Below are 24802 nucleotides of genomic sequence, written 5' to 3' on the forward strand. Positions count from 1 at the left end.
GTGCATCGAGAAGTGTGGCGCACGCACAGCCTCACCTCAGCTGAAAGGTTCATCCCATGTCAGCGTGGCAGTCCCTGAGCCATCTCAGTCACTGGGATGTCCTCCCACGAGGACATTTGCCAAGAGCTTGACAGCTCCAGGGGTCCCAAGGGTGCTCTGGGTGAGGTGAAAAATGGAATTGTTGGCTCTTAGCGTGGCTGTGCTGGGCCCCATCTGCCCCTGCGGCTGCACCTCGTGGGTCAGGATGGGCCGGCAGAGCTGGGCAGCCCCAGCCCGGCATCTCTTGGCAGGGCAGAGCATGGCAGGATACAAGGACACGGGTGGGATCCCCCTCCCACCCCTCCCCTGTCCCCAGGGCTGCTCCAGCTCTGTTTGTCACCAGCAGAGTGGAAAAGCCCCGGAGCAGCCCAAGGAGCAGCTGGGCAGACTCGGAGCTGTCCCTCTGGAAATGCAGGAGAACAGGAGGAGCCTCCCTCCACTCACCTCCCCCAGAGCACCCTCGGGACCCCTGGAGCTCCAATGTCCCCATGGGAGCACATCCCAGTGACTGGGATGGCTCTGGGATTGCCACGCTGACAGGAAATGAATTTATTCTGCACCTCCATGTCCCAGGTGAAGCTCCTGCCCTGGTTTGAAGAGGAAGATGAGGAGTCTGTCCAGCAGGAAGTGCCCTCAGGGCTGGAGCAGCCCAAGCCCTCGTGGGTCTTGCTGGAGCCCGTTGCTCACAGGTGGGGGTTTGTTGGAGGGGATTATTCAGGACACAAGGCACATGCTTTTAGCAAACAATCTTTCCAATGTGTCAGAGGGAGGGGAAATGTCTGCAGGGAGGGGTGAAAATGAGCTGGAGAATACTCCATAATCGATGAGGAGCACGGGTTTAAAGTGAGCATAATTTGAGCAGCAAGCCAAGATTGATTTAGGCTGGATGGGACTTGGAGCAACCTGGTCTAGTGGGAGGCATCCCTGCCCAGGGCAGGGGAGGGGAACAAGATGGGCTTTAAGGGCCTTCCCAACCCAAACCATCCTATAATTCCATGATTTATGGGTAATTTCTGAATGAAAAGTGTGGGGAAGACAGGGAAATACTCGCACTTCACAGCTGCCCCTTTGTGCTCAGCACTGGTGCAGCCAGAAGAAGGCAGATCCGTGCCCACCACTGCTGCACTGGTCAGGAACATGGGCTGAGCAGCTCCCTGTCCCTCTCTGGTGCTGGTCACACCCATCCTGGCCTCACCCTGTGCCTGCAGGGAAACCCAAGGGTCCCACAGCCTTTGCAGTGCCAGGGAAACAGGCCCTGTGTATAACCCTGGGGTGAAAGCAGCATCTGTGCCATGGAACTGAGCAGCCACACTATGACAGCATGTGTGCGTGTGTGTGTGTGTGTCCCTGATCAGGGTGGCAGGGCAGCCCAGGACACACAACTTGGTCATTCCCAGCTGAAAGCCAAAGGCCTTTATTGACCTGGAGTGTCGGGGCAGGGCTGGACTGGGCTGGGCTGGGCTGGCCTTGGCCTGAGCTGCTTTCAGCAAGTGCTGACAGCAGCCCAGAGCAACCAGGGAGCTGTTGCTGTTGGGACAAACTCTGGGTATGGTGATGGTGTAACAAACCCAGGTTGTTGTATAGAATGAAAAGAGCCCTTTGGGTTAACTGGGGCTGTGGGAGGTTCCTGTGAAGCTTCCAAACTTCATCCAGGAGTTTAGGAAGGGAGGGGCATAAAACAAAATGGCCTGGGGTGTCCCAAATGGAGACAGAAGAAACCCCACCCTGAACATCAGATTCCTCCCAGCAAAGGGCTGAGGACACTCTGTGACTCCCCTCCACCTCTCCGTGACCCTTCCTGCTCTCTGTGACTCTGCCTCAGGGACCTGGGCACTCCAGGCCAGGTGTGGGTCCCTAGAGCCCCACAGGGACATTGTAGGGGTGGGCACAGCAACAGAGGAGAGGACACACGCGGGAAGTATTTGTGTGACAGTTTTGATTGCACCCCTAAATAGGGGGTTCTGTATTTGACCTCGACTGGTAGACTGCCACATATAAAGCTGACTTTGCTCCGTGTGGTGTTTTCCTTTTTTCCCATGATGAACTTCAGGCAGGAGTAGCCTGGAGGAGGCAGGCAGACCCTGAGCCCTGGGAAATGGTGGAGTTTGTCCCCTGGGGTCTGTTCTCCCCCTGCCAGGACCCAGCCCTGCCCCCTCCCGAGCTGTCTCTCCAGCTAACACCCAGAATAATCCATCCCTGTGATGTTTGCCATCCCCATTCCCACTGTATCAGCATTCCCAGCATCCCGTCAGGGGCTGACTGAGGCAGAACTGCCAGAACAGCCCCAGCCTGAGCAGTCCCTGCTGGGACAGTGGCTCTGATCCCTGTCTGCTGGCGGAGCTGGCAGCTCGCAAGTGGTTTCAGAGTCTTTAGGACTGGTCTCAACCAGTGCTGGGATTTAACTTCTCTGTGTCGTTGCACACTCCCACATCTGAAGTGAACTGGTCTGGACTAGCCAGGAAGCCTTTGGCCATGAGTCCAGAGCATCCAGTCCTGTGCTGGGATGCATCAGCCACCAGGAGTGTGACTGGTGGGCTCAGCCTGCCCCCAGGACTCCCCTCCCTCCCAGGAACTCCCATGTCTCTCCCTGGGCTTGGGACCAGCTGCCACCATCTCTGCACAGCCCAATTTTCCAGTTGGGAAAACTCACTGGGCACAGCCCTTTCCTGTTCCCCACTGGAACCCCAGCAGGAGCTGGGAACAGGCTCAGCCCAAGTGTTTTGCATCTCTCTGTGCTCCAGCCCGGCTCCTCCCTGTGCCTTCCTGCCTCTTCTGGGATAAATTGGCTCGGAGTGACTGCTCCGTGTCCTGTGCCCAGGCTGGCAGCAGAGCCCGGGCTGCAGCTGGCAGGGAAGGGAGGCTGTTGGCTCAGGACAGCAAGGTCATGAATGAAGCTCTGTTCTCCCTGAAATGTCCCGAGGCTGCTGATTGTGGAGACGGAAACGCCGCCGGTGTGTGCGGGGCAGGCTCAGGGCAGTGTGTGTGTGAACTCCCAGGGCTTCCCGCTGAAAGTGCTTGGAAACACTTCCCAGCAGCAATCCCAGCTCCACTGGAACTCTGGGGAAGGTCAGAACACTCCTCCTGGAGTATCAGCGTCCCCCATTCCACTTCCATCACAGTCCTTTGGGAAGCATTCCCACCTCTGGGGGGACTGAAACAGTGACAGGGCGGTGGTTCAGTGCATGGAGTACAAACCAGGCTGGGAGGATTTTCTCATGGCTCCCATCTTACTCCCACTGGTTCATGCCAATATTTTCACCCTCCTTGCCCTTCCCAGAGATGGGCAGTGCTCCCAGCACAGCTTCCCCTGTCAGCATGGGGAGGGGAGGGAGGCAGGGCATCCCTGCTGTGGGACCAGGAGTTGGGCTCTAGTGGAGGATGCCTGGAGATGTCCAGGCCACACAGACTCCCGCTTTTGGCAGAGGAGGAGTCTGTCTGCTGCAGCTCCCAGGAAATTCCCCCCCCCCAAGATTGTTCCCCTGCCCTAGGGCCAGGCTGGGTTTGGTGGGACAGTGCGACAGCCTGGCAAAGCCTTGCCCAGAGGGTTAAACCCTGCTGGGGGTCTGACCTTTGTCTCCTCCCACCACAGTGATCCACAAGGATAAACCTGTGAGGACAAGACATGGTTCTCGAGCCATTGTTTCATGTCCATCCCACCCCACGCCCCTCCCCAGGCACCAAACACCTTCACCCTGCAGCCAGGCCCTGGCACTCAGAGCTCTGCTGGCACCCACACCCCCCAGGTAACTGGAACCCCTCACCTGCTGCAGAGCTGGGGCCTTGTCTCGCCATCCTCCAGCATTCTGCCGTGTCCGTGTGTCCTGCCAGCATCCACCTGCCCAGATCTGGCTCTCTCCTCACCAGGACTCGGACCTGGCTGTGCTCTGGCAGCCACTGGCACTATTCCATGGGCTCTCCAGGGGAAAGACAGTGCTTGGACCCTGCAGGAATTACCTGCTCCTCGTGTCCCAGGCAGGAGGATGATGATCCATGCGGAAGTCCCCAGCACCTGAGGGTTGGGGATTATTCACACAACACCAACAGTTCAGGAGCGAGGCTCCTCTCGTGTCCCAAGGCTTGCGGTGGAGGCAGCTGAGCCATTGCAGGAGGGCACACGGGACAGCGCACGTTCTTGCACAGGTCCTGAGACGGGAACTTGGGGACTGGCAGAATGGGAGCAGGAAAATTCCCTTTCAGCAGAGAAGAGTTATTAATAATCTGGATGAGGGACTTTGTGCTGTGGTGGTTGAACAGGACCATGTGCAGGAGAAGGAATTGGAAAAGAGGCTCTGTGTTTGCCAGGACTGGAGCCTGTCCCCAGTGCAGAGGGCGCTGCCAGTGTGGTGATGCCTTGAGAGGCCACCTAAAACAGAGCCTAGACAGGAATAAGGGAATAAGGCAGGTATTTATTTGAAGGGCCTTCAAAGGCACACCCTGGGCAGCCAGAGGCCACTGCCAAGAGGGACCCCAAGATGGACAAAAGGTCACAAATTCTTCACACTTTTATAGGTTTGGTTCATTTGCATATCAGGGTTAATTCTCCAATTAAAGCTTCAGTTAATGAGGTAGTTTCTCCAAGCTCACACCCCTCTTAACATGTTGGTTTACACATTTTGGGCCTAGGACGGTCTGAGTGTCCCTGGAGAGCAGGCCCGGAGAGGCTTTGTTATGTCTGCCTGGCACGAGAGAGCAGAAGTGAACAGGTGCACTAGTTTGAAAACAAACCAGTGGGAGGCACCAAAGCAGAATAACAATTTAATGGGGAAACTAAAGAAAAGGAAAAGCTAAAAGAAAACACTGGTTCAAACTGACAGAGTCAAGATACAACCTGGCACCCTGTTGGTCAGGGTGGTGGCAGCAGTCTGGTAGAATGGTGGCTGCAGTCCTCTGAAGTGGTGATCCTGTAGAAAAAGGGTCTGCTCTTCCTGAGGTCCAGTGGTGGCTGTGTAGCTCCTGTCCTCTGGAAATCCAGTGGAAAGGTTGTCTCTGGTGTTCAGAATCTCAGATTATATCCACGATGGGATGCTTGGTTCCTCCCTCTGGGTGGAGCATCTCACAATGGGGTAATGAGTCATGAGGCCAAGTGTTGATTAGGCTCATTAACAGAAGATAGTCCAGAGGGAGTTATCTGTGAGTCATGTGGCAGGACAATGATGGGCCATTAACAGAAAGATAGTCTGGGGAGAGGAGGCAAGGAAACACTGCCCCACCTGATTTCAACAGCTCATGAGGATGGTAAGAGAATACACTGCAACCCAGGACAACAGGCCACAAGAAACTTCAGAGTTACCCACTGAGCAGTGCAGGATCTGAAAAACATGGAAGTTAAAACCTAAGGCATCAGTGGCACACATGGAAAGGTGTCATTGCAGGGATGTCATTGCAGCCACCCAAACACAGAGAGCAGAGCTGAGCAGTGTCCGTGAAACCACAGCTCTTGGAGGGCTCCAGACGGGTTTGTGCATCCTGTTCCCCACCAAGGGTACCAGGGTGTCAGAGCAGGGCACCAAAGGAGGGACACTTCAGCACCAGTCCCCCCACTGTCACAGACAGAGAGGGAACCTCATCCCTGCTCTCCTGGGCACCCGCCATCACCTGGCCATGAGCACGTGGGATCTTCTGGATCAGCACCTTCCTATCACCCCCACACCCTTCCCAGCTGACCTGAACCCCTGGCCACCATCCATCCTAAAGCATGGCTTGGCCTTACACGGCACAGAAAACGAGGGAACCCCATTGCCCACTGTGGCCTTCTGTTTGTGCAACTTTGTCAAGAAAGAAAGAATAAATAGAAGTTTTCTGGGCTGCGGAGTTAAACTGGCTTAAAAATAGTCCGAGTTCATTGTCCTGATGTGCCCCAAGTCCTGGTGTCACAATGAACGGATGCCACCAGCCTGGAACACGCAGGTGGGGAAACCTCCCAAGGCAAGTGGCCCCTTCTGTGCTGGGCTGGGCCCTGGCCAGGGAGGGTCCGTCCTGGAGCCGCAGGAATTGTCTCTGCTGGACATGGGGGAGACTTCTGGCAGCTCCTCACAGCAACCACCTCTGTTACACCCCTGCTCCCAAAACCTGGCCATGCAAACCCAAAACACCCCTTCAGAAACCCCACATTGCTCACTAACCTGCCAGCTAGGGATTATTTATTCTTCTTATTATTGTTATCTTCAGTTTTCCTTATCAGTTCCTACCTTTCCTTGCTGCACTTCATGCCAGTAACCACAAATTTTCCTTTTCTCCATTCTGTCCATGTGACTTTTTTTTTAGCAGCTCCTTGCCTTTACCACTAAACTGGTGCGGACTTTCAGGCAAAATCATCTTTCTTTGGGGTGAAATTCTGACCTAATCAGCCCCCGTGAAAGAGCTTCGTGTCTTCATTCACTTTTTTTTATTTCAATTTCCTTCCAAATTAATTCCAGTCCTCATTTTGCCCAGCTTTGGGAAATGAGTCTGTTTAAAGCACGGTGTGAGTGTGTTACAGACATGAATTGGTGGGGACTGCTCTCTCTTTGCCTATATTAAAGATAATCAGGTCATGATCATGGCTCCCTAGGCAACCACTAACTTCCAGCACGGTGATTAATTAATCTTTATCCATCATAACGAGGTCCAAAATAAATTACCCCGTGTTGGGTGCAGTACCTTTGCTGTAAGATAATGACCATCTCTAATGTGCAATAACGCTAACGAGGTTTGACTCCTGCCTCAGCAGGGCTGGGATTTCTCTCTGTGCCTCACGTGGGGGCTGCAGCTGCTCCTCCTCCTGCCTCAGCTGCCCAGAGGGAATCCCAACCCACTCCCAATAGGAGGAGGAAGGGGAAAAGGCACTGGGGACTTGAGAGGGGTCCCAGGCACCTTTGGTATGCCAGGGATGCCAAGGTGGGATCCCAGACTGGGCTGGCTCTTCCCAGAGCTTTGCCTGGATTTTCCACATCTCTGGTCTGTATTTTCCTGGTGCTGAGGCCAGGAGAGAGATGACATCCAGTGTGGGAATGCTGGTGCTGTTATTGCCGAGGAAAGGGCTGATGGAGCTGCTGGCAGAGAGTGACGCTCCAGAGACCTCCAAGAGGAACTGGAAAAGGTTGTCAAGGGAAGCTGTGGCTGCCCCTGGATCCCTGGCAGTGTCCAAGGCCAGGCTGGACAGGGCTTGGAGCAGCCTGGGACAGTGGGAGGTGTCCCTGCCCATGGCAGGGGTGGCACTGGATGGGCTTTGAGGTCCCTCCAGCCCAAACCATTCCATGATCCTGTGATTCTGTGAAGAGCAGGCAACAGTCCCACTTGATCAATCAGTATTCTCTTGGCTGCTTTAATCCTTCCCATGGCCTCTCCAGGGCCTTTTCTTCCCACACCCCTCTCCTGATGGATCAGTTGGGATCTGAGCATCACTGGGTACAGAGAAGACCATGTCACATCCCAGAGTGGCACCTGTGGGGCTCCCAGCATAAAAAGTCTTGGCACGTTTATTCCCAGGGCAGTGAGCACAGTCAGTCTCTGGGGAAAAGACTGGGAAATCCTCAGAGAAGAAAGGAGCTGCCGATCTCCTCTGCACCTGCAGGGACCTGTGTGTTGTCCCTGGAGGAGACAAAGGCCTGGTCCTTATAATGGGATTGTCTTCACTGTTTTTCTTTCCCCACATTCTTCAGGAAGGAAAGCAATGCCGCGGAGCCTGGGGTGCACTGCAATAATGATCTGCTTCTCTGGGGCCTGGGATCACCATGTTTGTCCCAGATCAGGGCATGCACCATTGACACGGGAGTTCCGAATTGATGGGGGGCAATCCAAGGTGTCTTTCTGAAGGCTCTGCCCTCTCCTTGGGCTTCTTCCTTCCCTGGAAGTAAGCACTGGGGAGGCTACAGGAAAAAATGTTTTGCAGTCATTACTCCAAGCTGGGTTGAGAGCTCAGTCTGCCTCTTGGCCTCAGGGGTCCCAAAAGCCTTGGTTGGGAGTTCCACTGCTTTCCTTCCCCCTCTGGTTTTCCATCCTCCAAGGAGATTTGTGCACCAAAGACACCAGTCCAGCCTGTGACATTCCCAAGGGACCATGGACAGGGATGCTCACACAGCCTGATTTCCAGAGGGCAGGGCTGGGGAACACCAGGTTGGAGAACGATCCTCCCATCCTGGCAGCCAGGCTGCGGTGGACGTAGCAGGAGCAAGAACTGGGGGACACAGGGATGAGGTTTTGGTCTGTTCCAGGGCTGCTCTGGGAGCAAGTGGAAGGACTTGGTTCAAAGGTTGTGGAATGCAGCTCTCTGGGAGCTCAGGGGTGGAAATTCCCAGGAGTTCCCAGTCCCGGGTAACTTTATTTGGTGGCCATGCATCTTCCAGCAATTCCTATGGCTCTTGGTCCTTTTTCAGCTCTTTGCTGCCCTGTTCTGTCCCACCTCCTCTTCTCTGTCCTCCCTCTCTGCCACAGCCCTGCCACACTTCCTGAGCTCCCTTGGCTGCTGAAATCCTTCCCATGCCCTCTCCATGCCTTTGCTTCCCACATACCTCTCCTGGTGGATTAACTGGGATCTGAGCACCATGGGGTACAGAGAAGATGTTGTCACATCCCAGAGTGGCACTTGTGGAATTCTCCTGGCAATGAGCACCCGGGAGAGCCGACATCAGCTTTAAGGAGGAATTTGGGGAGGGGGGAAGGGAATTTGGAGCATATTAAGTCTTTCCTTGTAACAACATCTCTTACTCAGTTTTCTTTAGCCACAGAAACCCTTAACAGAGCAAGGCCCCTCGGCTGAAGGCTCTGTGATGTTACTGCAGAAAGCAATAACTGTGCTTCTGGGGCAGGGGGAATAAATCAGTGGAATGGTACCAGGCTGAGGTGCTGCCACTGCTGGAATTTGATTCTGCTTTCTATGAGGCAAAACAAGGCTCAAATCACGTTAACACGGCCAGAAAGAGCAGCAGAGCAGAAAATCTGTCTCTGGTGAGAGATCAAATGGCAAATCAGTGTTGGAGGAACAGCTTCAGTACATCCAGTGAGCCGTTCTTGGGGACCTGGCAAAGGGACATCACCCAGGAACCTGCTTAACCCTTCCAGGGCCTCGTCCATACCCCAAAGGATGCAGTTACACCCAGCAAAGCCAGAACCCTGTGCAAGGAGGGAAATAAGGAAAGGAAAAAGAGGGACAGGGCAGGGAAAGAAAAGCCGAAGAAGCAAGAGGAGCTGTACAAGGCTCTGTTCCCATCATCTTCAAGCCTTGTTCAGCTGTGCGGGGAGAGCACTGAACTCCTCATTTCTGGCAAGGTTCCTCAGGAGCTGGATGAAGGAAGGGGGGATTCCCTCATCCCAGCAGTGCAAGGTCAAAGAGCAGAGATAAAGTCTCACAGTCCATGGTTGTCTCGAAGGATCATTTCTTTACATCTCTTTTTAGAATCACAGAACCATGGAACATTCTGAGTTGGAAGGGACCCACAGGGACCATCCAGCCCAGCTCCTGGCCCTGCCCAGACACCCCAACAACCCCAGCCTGGGCATCCCTGGCAGCGCTGTCCAAACGCTCCTGGAGCTCTGGCAGCCTCGGGGCCATGCCCATTCCCTGGGGAGCCTGGGCAGTGCCCAGCAGCCTCTGGGGGAAGAACCTTTCCCTGCTCTCCCACCTAAGGACCCTGAAAGCAGTCAGCAGAAGTTTCCTCCAGCATTTCGGCCCTGCCCAGGCCAGGTGTCCATTTGTTTCCTGTTTGGCTTTCTTGGTTTGCCCTCGGTGCACTCAGAGGAGAGCTCTGTTAGGCTTTGGACAGCTCCGATCTTCACACAACCTCCCTTTCCCAGGAAAATCCTGGTCTTGTCCTGAGGGGTTGCTGTAAACCCACAAGGAGGGGTTAGGCTTGGAGCCAAGGGATGCTCCACATGGGATGCCGGGCTCAGGGTGACATTCACTGCAGTGCAAAGCCCTTGGATACTAAGGAATATCAGGATTAAAATATCCTGAGCCCAGTCCTCCCCTCACCTGTAAATATTTGCATGAGCACTTGGAACTCTCTTCCAAGGCAAAGGGTGTAAGGTCCAGCTCATCCAAAGCCTGGACAAAGCTTCCTCCTGCCAGGAGTGTCCCAGCACCGATCATTCTGTGAAGGACACTCTCTACAGCCCAATTAGAGCCTGGTTTTGGCAGGACCAGCACCCAGTGGACACCGGTACTGTTGGCAGTGTAGGAAATTGGCTGGGAGAGCTCAGGGATTCCCAGGGATGGCTCCCCCAGGACAGGCTCTGGGCACATTTCTGAGTCTGCAGCACCTTGAACACAAACTGAATTTCAATGAATAAAAGAAAGCAGGGAGGAGGAGGCGGTGGAGACGAGGGAAGGGCTGAGAGCTCTGGGAGTCCAGGTCCGAGGAGTGGCCACCAAGCTCTCCCTGATACCCATCCCTGGGTGAGGAACCCGCTGGGAAAGGGAGGAGTTCTGCTGTCAGCCCTGCCCCAGGATTGTTTTACACCTTCCTGTGGTTCCCTAACTCCATTCTACATCCTGCTTTTCCAAACCTGCCCTGCTGCCCAGGGCAAACACCGGACTCTCCTCTCCTCTGCCCCTTCGGAGGAACGTGTCTGGAATCCCAGTGTCAGTGGGGAGCAGGGATGCTCCTGGGAGCAGTTCAGCTCCATTTCTTCAGACATCTCCGATAGCAGAGGCCTCCCTGTGCCCTGGAAGTGCCAATTTCTCTCTGTCAGCTGCAAAGACAACCAAGACAACGAGCTCTGGGGAGCAGGAGAAGATGGGATGCATCTACTCACTCACAGCTCTGTTTGGACAGATAAAACCCAAGCAATTATTTCCACTTTTAAACATTCCAGGTTCTGGAGGCAAATCTGGGGAGAGCTGAGCAAGAGCAGCTGTTGGATCTCCTGGAAGATGCTGGTTTCAAAGCCACCAGCTTGTGTGGGGTTATGCACCAAGGGGACAAGGAGCAGGAGGAGGATTGTCCTGCTCCAGCAGCAACAGAGCTGCAGCAGCCTCAGCAGAAAGCTGGGTGCTGAACACACACCCTTAAACCAGGTTTTGGGTGCTGAATGCTCTTTCATCAGGTTTTGGGTGCTGAATGCTCTTTCATCAGGTTTTGGGCTGATTGTGCACAGGACTGCTGGAGGTTTCCCATTCTACTTCTCCCACTGGAGGTGGGTTTGGAAGAGCCTTCCTCCTCAGGTTAATTGTGGCAGCAAGAGACAGAATCTGTAGTGAGGACAAACATCTGGGCTCCACTGTCGGTCCTGGAGCATCTCTGAGCTCCAGGGACCCCACCAGGGTCTGCCTGTGCTGGGAGCTGTTGCTGGAACAGGGGGATGGGAGAGCAGCCCTTGCCCAAGGGTTAAGCTGTGCTGCTCAGAAGATGAGTTCGGTTACTTCCCATCATCTGAGCCTCTCTAATGAAACCTCCTCTCCCCGTCTGAGGTAATCTGCCTTTGATCAAACCCTCTTCTCCTCTGATGAGAACACAGCGCAGTAATCAAGGAGCTAATCTGAGCCAGAGCAGGCTCCCAGACCCCTCATCACCCTCATCCGGCGGCATCCTCGCCTCCCGCTCCTCCCTGGTCCGTGCCAGGAATCCTCCTGCATCCTGCCCTGCATCCTGCCCTGCATCCTGCCTCTGGATCCTGCTCCTGCATCCTGCCCCTGCATCCTGCCCCTGCATCCTGCCCTGGATCCTGCCTCTGGATCCTGCCCCTGCATCCTGCCCCTGCCCCTGCATCTTGCCCATGCATCCTGCCTCTGGATCCTGCTCCTGCATCCTGCCCCTGCATCCTGCCCCTGCATCCTGCCTCTGGATCCTGCCCCAGGATCCTGCCCCTGCATCCTGCCCTGAACCCTGCCCCTGCATCCTGCCTCTGGATCCTGCCCCGCATTCTGCCCCTGGTTCCTCCCCCTGCGTCCTGCCCTGCATCCTGTCTCTGGATCCTGCCCCTGGTTCCTGGATCCTGCCCCTGCATCCTGCCCTGGATCCTGCCCCTGGATCCTGCTCCTGCATCCTGCCCCTGGTTCCTGCTCCTGCATCCTGCCCCTGCATCCTGCCCCTGCATCCTGCTCCAGCCCCACAGGGCCCTGCAGGGCACTGGGCTCCCAAAACAGGGAGCAGGGAGTGCCTGCCCACACCTTTCCTTGAGTGAACTCTCTCCAAAGACCAAAGGGGTCTTTAAACTCTAAATCCAGTTTTATTAGAATGTAAACTTGAATAACCACATTTCTGGGAAAGGAGGAACTCAGTGACCGGGCCAGATGGAATAGAAATAAAAAAGCATGTAAACAGCTCCTTCCCTTCCTGCTGTGTGCCCACAGCCGAGTCTTTACCCCGGTTTGGTTTAGCCAGTGGCTCTCTGAGTTGTAACAGACTTTCTTATCCTCATCTTGTCCCTGGCACATCTTTCCCTTTCTGTCACCTCACCCAAACCCTTGTCCTAGCTGGGAAAATGCCATCCCACCGCATGGAAAATGCACTGTGCAGGATCAGGAGGGTCACTTGGGAAGAATGAGATGCACCCTGGCTGCTCTGCTGCTGATAGAAATTACAGCTGAGACAGGAAGCTCCTTTGCTTTTCCATCCTTCCTCCTTCGAAGGAAGGACAGAAGTGATTTTGTGGGAATAAACCCAGGAACACAGCAGGAGGCCCTGCCCCTGACTTGCTCCTTGCACAACATGAGCTGTGATCCACACATGATGCCCAGGCCATGGGGGTTTATCCAGCCGTCCCTGGGAGTGGGTTCTTGGCATGGCAGAGCTCATCACAAACACTGAGCAGCACTTCAGGTGATGAAGGAGCTGCTTTGCTCCCAGCATGATCCACATGCGCTCCTTATCCCACACGTTTCCCTCCTCGGGCGAGCACTTCCCCCTGAAGAGGCAGAGCTGTGGGACTTGAAATGCAAATTCAGGCCTGAACATCCAAGAAGAAACATGGAAGCAAACACTCCAATGGCTGAGCCCCTGCAAGGCTCCTCACACGGAGCAAGAGGCACCTGAGCCTCCTCAAGCACCTGAGCCAGGGTTTTTGCTCTGCTCAACAGGAGCTGCAGCCCTGGGAGCAGCGCTGGCCTCACGCAGAGTGCCAAGTGCTGGTTTGCTAAAAATGGAACTTCTTCACCCATTTCCAGAGGTGGGGAATCCAGGAGTACACCCCAGGGCTGCATCCCCCGGCAATGAAGCTCAGTTTCACAGCAGGGTTGCCACAGCAGGCAGAGTCCTGCTCGCCCCCGGCTCCAAAGCTTCTGGGTGTTGCAGTGCTGAACTCTGGGATGAGGTGGAATCTCCACCAGAGCCTCTTCTTTCCTGGTTCTCTGCAGGTTGGAGGAGCCCCGTGTCTGTCCCACGAGGGTGGGAACACAACTCCCCCCTCCAGAAGAACGTGAGAAGTGGCCAATGTCTGTCCTACATGTGGGCATCATTTCTCAGCTGGACTTCTCCTGCTCTTCCCACTGGGGGCTTCATCCTTCTTTGTTCTTCCTCACAAGTGTTGGACCAGATGGAGCATCCCGGAGTGCCTGGTGTCCCAGGGGGTTCTGCGCTTCGCTTGGGAGGAGCAGCCTGCACCCCACATCCTCCCGCAGCAGCCTCTCCTCCGTCATCACTCCCGTTGGACCTCGGGTGGGCACACCCACGGGGCAGCGAGATCCCGGGCTCTGCTGGGAGCCGTGCGGTGACCCTGCCACAGGATCCAGGCTGGCAGATCAGGCTGGGAATGCTGAGTGGGACAGTCACAGCAAAACATCTGCAAATGCAGCCCTGCAGCAGCACCTGGGTCCTGCTGGAGCTCTGCAGGACTGTCAGCTCCAGGATGTTGGAAATGTTGGGCAAAGAGTGTTGAGCACCATCTGGAAGATCCGGTTGATGATCTGGTTGAAGATGTCCCTGCTGACTGCAGGGGTTGGACCAGGTGGCCTTTAAAGATCCTTTCCAACCCAAACTATTCCATGAAAGCTCGGAACAACTCACTGCTCAATTCAGGGATTAAACCCACTCTGTGGATTTAACCTTTGTATTATTTATTTTGTTCTCTTCTTTCCACGGGGAAATTTCTCCCAGGGATCTTTCCCACCCCAATGCTGCCCGTTATCTCTTATTGATCTGAAACAGAAACATGACAATAAAAAAGGTAATTTCTGGTAAAATCCGCAGAGCAGGAAATGAGCTCCTGCACACCACCAGCGAGTCGTGGCAGCTGAGCCTGAGCCCTGTGCCTGGGGACACCAATTGTCACCATGCTGGGGCTGGGGGCTGAGTGGCACAAAGCAGAGCTGCCCTGGCAATCCAGCAGGTTTGGAAAGAGGCTCACGGCCCTGGGGCACCTGCAAACCTGGTCACCAATTCTGCAAGTGCCTGATTCAAACCATGCCAAGCTCAGGACAGTCACTGACTCACGGAATCAGGGACTCGCACAGTGGTTTGGGTGGGAAGGGTCCTTAGAGCTCGTCCATTCCAAGCCCCTGCCACGGGCAGGGACACCTTCCACTATCTCAGGCTGCTCCCAGCCCTGTCCAGCCTGGCCTTGGACACTGCCAGTGCAAATATGGCCCTTCCCTTCTGCACAGGGGCCAGCAATACTTCCAGAGAAAATAACACTCATGGCTTTAGGACTTCCCTGGAGCTTGTGAATCTCCTCTCTTAAAAAAATTAAAAAGAAATGGCCAAAGTTCAGAGTGTCTCTCTCCAGCCCTCCCCAGCCCCACTGCTCAGGTGTGGGGCTGGCTGGGGCCATGCTTTGCTGCCCAGCCCCCCATCACTGTCACCCGGGGAAGAATGGGGACAATTCCTCATGGACACTCTATTTCCAGCAAGAGAAATCCTTGGTAAGGTGAGAAATGTGTTTTACACCAAGAAAGGGCCATGGAGCCTCTGTCCATCCCAGGAAACCTGAGTGCTGGGGCAGGGGATGTGGGAATTCTGCTGAAAAAAATCAGAATTCTCCACAAATGCCCAGAATCCCAGATTGTTTGTGTCATTCTCTGCCTGGATGGAGGGGGCAGGTGAAGAACTCCATGGCCTGTGCCCCCCTGGGACACAGCAGCTCTTCTGAGCAGGGTGGCAGCACCTCCAGGGCCCTGCCCACAGCCTGGCATTAAAGCCCAGGCGTCGCTCATAAATCAAAGGTTTTCTTGCCGAGGGAAAGAGAAAGAGCCGAGATTGCAGCCACATACCAATGGGATTTCAGCTTTTCCCTGGGGGAGGGCACAGCCTGGCTGCTCCTCCTCTGCTCCTCACACACAATTTGTGGCAGGTATTGGCATTGCCCTGTGATGCTGGGGGACATCCCTACTAAAGCTTTCCAGAGGCTTGGACCCCTCCAGGCTCTTCAGGGGGCACTTGAGAGCTTCATCTGTGGCGCCCAAGTGTCCTGTGGCACCACCCGGACACGGCAGTGTTCGGGGTTGGAATCACAGGACATGGAACAGCCCCAGACTAAAGCCCTGGAGCAACAATGAGGGCAAAAAACCTGCTTTGGGAACCTTGAAAAAAGGGGTCCAGTGGGATCTTACCCAGGTCTGTATTCCCAGGATAGCCAGCTGAGCATCTCCTTTGCAAGGATGCCAAGGACACAACACAGGCTGATCCTTCCTCTCCCCCTCAGGGCTGTGAGAGAAAACCCAGGGAGATTCGATCATCCCTGCACAGCCTTGGTTTTGGAGAGAGGCTGAAGCGGGAGCACAGGAGGCGCTGACATTGGAGAAAGGCCTGGATTTGCTGGATCTCGAGTGGGGGCCACAAAAAACTCCAAAAAAAAGTATTCATCCAGAGAGACCTGGATGCAGGGAGTGCTTTAAAATGCAAAACTCCGGGAGCAAAATGCTGCCAGCTTCAGGAAAATCCTGGGTGCTGAGGGGTTCCAAAGGGATCTCACCTGCACACACACCTGTATTTATCAACTGTGGCTGAAAAAAGGAGGAAAACCCCATGCCAACCTCGCTTCCCACCCAGCCCATTGCCTGAGGGGTGCTGTACTGACTGCACTTCTGTGGGGGGATTTTCCTGGTGGATCTTGAAAGCTGTGGAAGGCAAAGGTGTGGCTGATGGTGGAGCCACAGCTGTGGGGTTGTGAGAGCACCTCTAATGGTGGAAATGTCTCTGCCAAGGATTTAAGCTTTTGCAATAATGCTGCATGTTTGCTTTGGAGGGACCATCCCAAAAATCACAGGGAAAAGAAGGAATTTAGAACAACGGGGCTAAAGTCCCCTGGAAAAGAGCTCCAAAAGGAGCTGCATCCAGGCTTAGGAGCAGCATTAAAATTCGTGAAAAGGAGATGTGTTTCTGCTGGCAATTATTGTCCAAAGAGTGCAATTTAAAGACTCTCGCTGGAATGAGAAATAAAATCTGGAGCGATAACAGAATGAAAAGCCAGACTATCACACACCTCACCCGGAGAGCCAGGCACGGAAGGATCAATCAGATTTCAGCCCTGCACACAAAAGAAGCGAGTTCTGTCTTTTATCAGCTCAGGCAGCAAGAAAAAGGCCTCAGGCAAAACCCATTGTACAGGGAAAGTCCAGAGGGCTCCAGGGAATCAGGGAAGCAGCAACCAATCCCAGGAGAAGGCCAAGCAGGACCAGACCCTGCAAACCCAGAGGATGAGAGGAAAGCGCCTCAAGCTGTGCCAGGGGAGGCTCAGATTGGACAGCAGCAGGAATTTCCCCATGGGAAGGGTGCTCAGGCCTTGGCAGGAGCTGCCCAGGGAGGTTTGGAGTGCCCGTCCCTGGAGGTGTCCAAGGACAGCCTGGACATGGCACTCAGAACTCTGGGCTGGGGACAAGGTGGGCATCGGGCACAGCTTGGAGTCAGTGACCTTGGAGGGCTTTTCCAATCTCAAGTATTGAATGCAGGCTTTGGTGGACCGATGCCGTGTCTGTCCCTACAGGGTCCCTCCTGGACCGCTGAGGCGGCGCTCTCCTGGCACCCACACGTGCACATGATCTCACCTGCACGGGTGGTCACAAACAGCCCCTCACATACCCACAGTCTGTGCACGAACTGGAGACAGAGAGGCGAGAGGGGTTCTCTGTGTGCAATTCCGAGGTGTTTAATGGCAACAGCCCAAAGGGAACAGAGGTAAGAAGAACCCAGAACTGAACGCCTGCACTGGTTTTATCCTGAAAACTCCCAAAGGTGGGCAGAGCATCCAAAACCAATAGTCTGAGGGCTAGGGGCCAGAGGCAAGGGTGAGAGACATAACAGGGGCCAATGGGAGAAGGGATGGGAGGGGGAGAGGGCCAGTGACCAGCAGAGTCTAGACAAAGGGAGAACTTTCTAGCACAGTGTTGTAGGGAGAGACCACTTCTAGGGTAAATTGGGGGTGTAAAGTGGATTTAGCCACAGCAACTCTCAAGGATTCTATGGAATACTCTGCAAGCACCTCTCTTGTAACAACTGGATGTGAACACTGTGCTCAGGATTTGGGCTAGGAATCTGGGAAAACTCCATGAGAGGCAAGGTGAGCACAGCCATGAGCAAGGCCAGAGGGACGGGAGGGGAGGGGAGGGGAGGGGAGGGGAGGGGAGGGGAGGGGAGAGACAGCACTGTGTCCAGAGGCACATCTGGAGGAGCCGTGCTGCTGCAGTGCCCTGTGTGTGCCCAGGGTGGAGGGAGGTGCAGTTGGGCTCACTCAAGACCCAAATTACACAAAACCATGTGGAATGTTCAAAGAGCTCCCTACAACACCACTGCTCCACCCCATCTCTGCAGGGCTGCTGTGGGACCAGGGCCCAGGGGCCACGCACAGCTGGACACCAGAATAAGGCCAGGAATAGGTTTGTTCCATGTCCCAGTCAGTGGCAGTCAGTTTCCCATAAATTTGTCTTTTGTGGGAAGCTCTACCTGCTCAAGTGAGTGTACCCAGCAGAGTGGAGGAGCCCCTCAGTGCAGCCCTTGTTGGACATCCCTCAGGCTGACAGGACTGAGCACTCGCTCAGGGCATCCAGCACTGCTGTCCAAAATTTGGGGAAAAGCTCCGTCCTGATTCACCAAGAGCCTCGTGGGTCTAAGGGAGACTTATCATGGACTCACTCAGGCTGTAAAAGCCCTCTGAAGTCATGGAGTCCAACCATGAACCCAGCACTGACCCATGTCCCCAAGTGCCACATCCCCACGGCTTTAAACCCCTCCAGGGATGCGGATTCCACCACTGCTCTGGGCAGTTGTTGGTTTGATTGCTGGTGCTCTCAGGTTCCTTCCAAGGGAAGTTTGCTCCCCTGCAGCAGGGTCTGAATCCTCTTTCTGCCTGGTTTGACCCCCATTCCCGTAATACAGACCGCACCATCCCACCAGAATCTGTGGAAAGATGTAAATTCCCCGTCCCCCACAGCCTCCTGTCGGATGGATGCAAGGACAAACAGCAGCACCAGCCCTTCAGGGAGCTTTCATCCCACACGGTTTAGTTTCGTGTCTGAATGAAGCACAGCACAAGGACAACCCCACCCAAGTGAATGAAACGCAGAGCTTAGCACGCGCCTGGGAATTAATTAGCACCTGGAAGTCACTCTCCTGCTGGGAGAAGCTCTGGATCACCAGGAATGGATGGTCTCACTCAGACCTGGTGCTGTGCAAGGTGCTGAGCAGAAACCGAGGAAAGGAGACTGCAGGAGTCTCGTGAAGTTGCATTAAAGCTCGCCGGGAGGAAGGAGTTGATCCCACGGGGGGAACAACACAGGAGAGGACACAGAGGGGCCAGGGCAGCCCGGGCTGCAGGGATGTGTGTGAGCAGTGTAACCTTCACCAGGGAGCCAGAGAGGGGCCAGGGCAGCCCTGGGATCCCCAACACACAAAGTGACCCAAACCCAGAGCGGCTGCTCTCTTCCCCAGAGCAGAGGATGGGCACTCACAAGGAAACAGCCCCTCCAGCATCACCTTTCTCCCTCTTCACTGATTGTCCAAGGTCTTGGAAATGCTAAGGGAGTATTTTTGCCTTTCTCAGTGCAAAATTACGATCAGCTGGTTCAGAAAGAGGCACTGCATGGAAACGGTGAAGTTCAGGCTCTCTGCTGTAAATATTTTCCTTTCTGGGATGTGCCCTTTGTAGAGCCACCAGAAAGGGCTTTCCCTGTCTGTGCCCATGACTGAGTCCCTCACAGAGCTCACAGAGAGAGGATTGTGTAGGGATGATGGAAACAGACACACAGATGGACACAGACATTTCCTCAGGGCTTCCTTCCATGCAAACTGGTCCACAAAGATAACAGATTATATTTGTAATAAATAATTTACTGCAAATTTGCCATGAATTTCAGAATCTCTACTGACTACGTGGCTCACTCAGAACCCTCTGTGGTCTGCATTTCCATCAGAACAGTCTCAAAAAACAATGACAACCAATTTAAAGCAGAAGTAACCTTTGCTGGGGCACACTTGAGGGGTCATTTTTCAACTGAAAGCAACAGCATGCAAAAAATTTGTTCTGTTTTGCTGAACCTGGGACCATAAATGTTTTTACAATTTGGAAAAGCTCCTTTCTGAGTTTCTGTGAGCACATGAGGCTGCTTGGGTGGTTGTAGTGCTTCAGTGAGGTTCCTGAGATGAGCAGACTCCCACTGGGCATTAAATCCCCTCTGAGAATTCCTGGCCAGAGTGGGACCCTTGCAGACCTCGGTCATCTCAACAGAACCTTGTGGGTGGCATGAGAGGAAAGCCTTGGACAGCAGGAGTTTGAAGGGCTGGGGCCCATTCCATCCCCTTTTTGGAGAACTGGGCTGGTTCCAGGGATGTGGGACCCTGAAGAGAGTTTCCAGCACTTGCAGCTCTGTTCAGATCCAGCACATCTCAATTTCCCACAAATTACAGTTTCACAGCTCTGGGAATGCTCCTCCTCCTCCTCCTCCTGAGCAGATCTCAGCCAAATGAGCCACTGGGAATCCTGCAGGAATCCTGCCTGGAAAGGGAGCAGCCAGCCTGGAAATGCCTGCACAGAAACAGGGTCAAAGGAGGGAGCTCGGAGAGTCCCAGTGCCCTTGTGAGGACGGAGTGTAGCAACGTGAAGTGGGACACCATGGTGAGGTCAGGAATCTACATTCCCATATGGAAATAGGCCTGGCTTTAAAATCAAGCTTTAAAATCCCAGTGGTCAGTCTTAGGGCCCAGGGAACTGGGCAGCAGGCCAGGAGTCCTTGGGCAACCAGTGACCCCCCTAAGAGTGGACTAATCCCACTGGGAAATCCAGAAATCTCCCCCTTGGGAAAGAGGAAAGATCCCCCTTCTGGGCTCCGTATTCCCTGATCCCTTTGCTTCCTGCAGCCCCTGTCCACCTTTAGTCTTTCTGATTCAGAAGCCTCAAACCAAGGAGTGTCTGGGGATTAATTTTTAGCTTGATTTCCTCCTTCTGTCCATCCCCAGGCTTGATTCTCTCACTGGCTCGGTGACTTGCCAACCTCATGCTGAAGAGGCTCCGGTCTAAGTTAAGATTACAAATGAGCCCAGCCCTGACAGCATCTTTTCAGAGCCTGACTCTGGGCAAAATGAGCAAAGGATTCATCAGGAAGGGCCCTGCAGAGCCAGGCTGAGCACAGATCCTCCAGCACAGCAGCCCCATGCCAGCCAGGCCTGGCGTTTCCTACAAGATAAATAGGACACAGATTTCCTACAGGTAAATAAAGTGCTCTGTATTTTCCCACTGCAGCCAGACATCCAAACGCCTTGTCCCAGCACAGAGCAGACTGCAGGGATCACAGCTGGAGTGGCTGCCTTGGAGGAGCAGTGGCTGGAGGAAATGCTACAGGCCCAGGAAAAACTCGTACTGCTCCCCTTGCCTTCCTGTAACCTGAGTGCTGGAGCAGCTGCCAGAGCAGTCAGTGCCATTTTCAGCCACAAGTTCTTTCACTGAGGACACACTTGAACATAAAAAACACTAAAATATCCTCACTAGGTCTGTAAAGAGCTTTTTAGCCCCCAGATTCCCTCTCTCCTCTCTTTCTGCTGGCACTGGACCCCTACGCTGTCCCTGCTTCTCGTGCTCTGATCTTCAACTTGCTGTACTTGGGACCTTGGCTCTTTAAAGGACAGTCAGGACCTTTGCAAAGGAGCCTGGACGGAGCAGTTCCTCCTGATTTGAGGGAAACACAGCCCCTAAAATAAGCCTCTCCCTGGTTTTCAGGCGGGTTCTCCACAGCGCTCTCCTGCAGCCACTGCACACTGCAGGGCTCAGAGGCTCCTGCTCTGCTCAGCTGTGGCTTTCTGCCTCGCTTCTTTCTTTTCCTCCTCCAGTGCTCTGTGACTCTTCCAGAGCATCCTCACCCTGTGACATAAAGGCCCAGCTGGACCTCTCCAGCCATGCGGCTTGAGCTGAGCATCGAGGCTGTAATTCCCCTTCAGGAATCAGAAATACACATGCCAAGAACAGCTGGAAAACTTAACCCCTGTAGGACTGCAGCCCAACAGCCACAAGTGTCCCTGCTGAGGAGAGAGGGCAGGGCTGGGCTGTCCCAGTGCCCCAGGCCCTGCTCCATGGTCCTCTCATGTGTTGCAGTGTGTGGGAGCTGCAGTGACTGGGCCAGGCTTGCTTTGAAGAAAATTTGGATCCCAAGGTCCTGTGGGTCTCTGTGCACTCCCACAGCCAGATTGTCCTTGCTCCCAGCAAGAACCCAGCAGGGTGGGACAGGCAGGGAAAAAGCAGATCATGGAGAACCTGTGGAAAAATGCTCCTGGAGCCAGGTCCTCCTGTGGCAGAGCTGACCCCCCATCAGCCAGATGGCCACCAATTCCCCACTAATCAGTCCATCAGGAATTAGCCAGGAACAAGCTGCTCCTCAGCCTAAAGGGCTGTTATTACAATCTGTGGGGCGGCTGCTACCTCAGTAATTTTGGAATTGCTTCAGAAGTTCAGGTGGAATTATTGAGCAGGGGCAGGGAGAGGAAATGATGGGGCATTGCCTTTGTTTGAATACATCAAACCTGTGTTGTGGAGGGCTGAGCAGTGAGGGCAGCAGGAATTAAAACACAGACACAGATGTAGTGACCAGGAGTGCTGATGTGCCCAAGAACAGAAGCGGCAGCTGGTTTATGGTCAGTGTGTCCAGGCTGTGCTGACCCACAGGAGCAGAGCTGGATGGACAAGCACTGGGAATATTTCATGTGGAACTGGCCTTGGGGGGCCAGCTCTGCCTGCAACATGGAGATATTTCCCACTGCTTCCCAAAAAATGCACTGAATCGCACATCCTCGTGCAGATCTCCCTGCACAGCCCAGCACTGCCCTGCTCAGATCCCATAAATCAATGCCTGATAAATGGACAAGGATGGAATTCCATCCTCCCGCCTCCTCTGCCCTGGGTCCCACTGCAAAGGCCACCCAGGGGTGTCTCAGAGGGCTGATGGGTGTCTGTGCCCCATGGGAGGGACACGGTTTGGAGGCCAGAATAGATCGTGCTATAGAATAGAATAGATCCCAAAAGAGGGAACAAAATGAATGGCAGCACATGAATCACATGGTGCCTTTGTCAGTGCTCCGAGCCCTCCGCTGCCAGATGGGCTCATCCTTTATCACTTTATTTGGAAAAGTGAGTGAAAGACCTGGGGGAGAAAACAGGAAGCACAATTCAGTTTTTTCCAGGAACAATGGCTGGAAGATGAAGACATGGAGTTTGGCATGAAATGGCAAAGGAATCACAAGCATAAGGTTTGAAATGGCCCCACAGACTCCTTGTTGTGAGTAGCTCAGTTGAAAAGCTGCATTTTTGGAAAAAGCCACAAGCCAGGCTCTCCTCCAGGCTGGAGACCCCCAAGCCTGGCAGGGATCCTGCTGCAGCCCAGCATTCCCATCCCACAGAGCGTGCAGCTGAAAACACCACACAAACCTGTCAACCCTCTCCTCTCAGCCTTGTCCTTTTGTTTACTGACACAAGAAGATGATTTTACCTCTCTGGGAAGTCATTGGAGGGTCTGGAGTGGGAGCCTGCCAAGGAACAGCAGCCAGGCGTGACCTGTGAGCGCTGACACACGGACACAGCGAGGGATGAAGGCTGGGACAGGTGTCCCCAGGGGGCTGCAGGTCCCCAGGAGCCTCACAGGGAAGCGCTCAGCTCATGGCCCCTGCTATGCCAGGATGCAAAATGGAAGGCAAAAGAAAAGGGGCAGGAGAAATGGGAAAAAAGCACCTGGAGAAACAAAGCTGAACCTGTTTGCATCATATTGTGGTGAGCAGGACAAAACCAGCAGTGTTTGGAATGAATCTTAGCTGGTTCTGGTTACACCAGCACCCGCAAAACTGGGGGAGGGGGGCAGGAAATGCTTAAACTGAGCCCCTGCAAAGGGTGAGGGGTGATTTGTGACCAGGGGCAGTGTCCCAAACACTGCCCCAGCCCTTCAATCTCTGGAGAGGAGCTTGGGTGAGGGTTACTCCAGCCCTGCCAATCCCAGCTCTCCCAGCTCCTCTGCTCCTGGAGAACTCGTTTCTCTCGGCACTGCCAAAAGCACAGTGTGAACTGTCGGTGCCTGGGGTGTTTCTGGGTGACACAGTTTTCGGAAGGAATCAAAACAGACGCAGCAGAGAGCCCTGGAAACAGAGTCACTCACAGAATGCCTTTTCTTCTGTTTTCTTTACCCAGAAAAAAGGGATTATTTGAACTTGTGGAAAATGATAGCAGGAGTGAGGAGAGCAGCATGGTCCTAGGGCAGAGCCCACAGAGACTCTGGCCCTGTTGATCTCTGAGCTCCTGGATTTTCACACATTTTCCTGCATCTTTAGCCTCTGCCACAGATCAGAAACTCCACTAAGCATCACTGTTTAATTGGGTTCCTTGGATCAGCTGCTCCTTACCTGTCTCGCTCTCGTAATCCACCCACAGGCTCAGTTTGGGATCCGCGCTCCTCGGGAAGGATTTTTCTGTCACCACCCACTGCTGCACTGGAATTGACCCCCCATAGCACACAACCCCAATTGCACTGCTGGGGAGATTTATTCCTGTTGCTTAAAATTCATGTCCCCTTTGGGTGCAGAGGTAATTAAATCTTACTATCATTATTGTGTAATAAAGGGCAACTGAAATTTATTTAATATGTGCTGGGTGAGAGGTGCTTCATTACAGAACTCCCTTATTTATCCTCAGGGAACAGGGCAGGCAGCAGAGCAGCAGCAAGCGGAGAAGCAAAGCTGCCTGGGAGGGGGGAGGACATTCCTAGTGCCAGTGGGGATCTGGGGAGTCAGCCAGGACCCCGAGGGGCTGATGTGGCATTTGGGGACATGGGATGAGGAGGGAATGTTGTCACTGCAGACCCACGGTGCTGGGACCTCTGTCAGCACAGGAAGGCAGAGCTGTTGTGACAATCAGCTCCTCAGAGCTCCAAGGAAAGCTCCCTCCCCTGGGATACAGATCCTGGGTGTATTTTAGTTACACTGCACATAAATCCTGGCCCAGATTGATTCATCCAGATCTGTGCAGGAGGCATTGGGAGCACCGGCTGCAACACGACTTCATGATCCAGGGAGGAATGTGTCTCCCACTAAAAGGAAGCATTTGCAAACAGTCCTTTAAATTCAGGGTTTAATTTCCCACTCTTGCAAAGCCCATGGATAAATGGAAGCGCTCCCCAGCACTCCTAACCCTGCTGTCCCTGGGAAGCAAAGCCCACAAGGAATCAGGAAGTCCACAGGTACAGAAAGCTTCTTATGAGCCGTGCTTTTCTCTCAGGACCTTCCTGCTGGGGAAGCACGTGGAAGCAGAGCCTCCTGCCCATTTCCCATCACTCTTGTGTTGCGCCAGCAGCTCTGCTGGGAATATCTCAGCGGGACTAATTATAGGGATCACCTGGAGGAACAGGAGCAGGGCTGGCCGGGATTGTGCCGTTGATGTCACAGCTCTCGCAGGT

This window comes from Corvus hawaiiensis, chromosome 18 (genome assembly GCF_020740725.1).
Source record: "Corvus hawaiiensis isolate bCorHaw1 chromosome 18, bCorHaw1.pri.cur, whole genome shotgun sequence".
NCBI classification, from domain to species: Eukaryota; Metazoa; Chordata; class Aves; order Passeriformes; family Corvidae; genus Corvus; species Corvus hawaiiensis.